This window comes from Solanum tuberosum, unplaced genomic scaffold (genome assembly GCF_000226075.1).
Source record: "Solanum tuberosum cultivar DM 1-3 516 R44 unplaced genomic scaffold, SolTub_3.0 scf00263, whole genome shotgun sequence".
In the NCBI taxonomy this organism is placed as follows: domain Eukaryota; kingdom Viridiplantae; phylum Streptophyta; class Magnoliopsida; order Solanales; family Solanaceae; genus Solanum; species Solanum tuberosum.
In genome coordinates, this window is record NW_006239196.1 from 343,278 (window position 1) to 344,559 (window position 1,282).

Below are 1,282 nucleotides of genomic sequence, written 5' to 3' on the forward strand. Positions count from 1 at the left end.
AAATAATATATATATATTATGTCGGTTTGGTTTGACTTTTTTTCTTTTAAAACCAAACCAAACCAAGAGTGGTCGATTTTTTTTTGCAACCGCCAAAACCAACCAAACCAAACAACAAATCGTTTTTTTTTTCCAATTTAATTTGATTCTTCGATTCGATTTGACTTTATGATTTGACTTGTACACCCATAACTATAACTTTCATTTTAGTGAGTATTATATTGTTTCTTTTGAAGGCAACAGAGCATATTATAATGTCAAAAAAGAACCTCAATGTTCCCCTTCTCTAAAGCAGAAGTATCAAATAATCACCCCTTCTATATAAAATTAAATGGTTGCTTGATTGTTAATGTGACTAATCTAACTTTGGACACCAGAAGTTAACACTTAAACTATCATAAAATAGAACAAATAAAGATATATGTTCTATATGATATAATGCACGTAAAACACCATATACGATATATTATGTAAGCCACAAATATCTATTTATTTATTTTTTATAAATTTAAATGTCTAATGCTACACATTCATGTATCATCCCATTTTATTTTGTGACTTATAGAAACTCTCAACGGAGAAGTTAATATCTCAAAAAGACAATCAATCAGAATTGAGAAAATAACTCAAAAAATTTGGTAAACATTGAAATCTTTACCCTGTTGATTCAAATTCTATATAAAAAAAGTGAAAACTTCCTCAAGAAGATTTTTTCAAAGGTGATTAAACTTTAGAAATTTATCTAATAAAGTAATTAAATTTTGTTTTATATCAATAAAATTACTCAATTACTTAATGAACTTTTTTTTAAATTTTTTTATTTTTTTATTTATAGGGTCTATATAAATATGGCATAAATAAATAATTTATTTTGTTATAACAATCTTTTTAAAAAGGGAAAAGGGTCTGATATACCCCTCAACTTTGTCATTTAGAGCTGATATACCCCTCGTTATGAAAATGGCTCATATATACCCCTACTTATATACAAATGACTCACATATACCCTTTTCCTCTAACGGAAATTAAAAAAATTAATTTCAGGTTAATTTTTTATTATTTAAAAAAAATGAATATAATCCCATATGAGTATATTTAATCCTCCTCAAACATATATATATTTTTTTAACTTTTTTTTGTTTCAATGACTAATTTAAATTTATTATTTTGATGGTCAAATTTATTTATGTTTCACTAATATTCTTGTAAAACTTATTATAGATGACCAAATTTTTTTCTTCAAATACAAAAATTAAATTACAATATAGACAAAAAAAAAGTA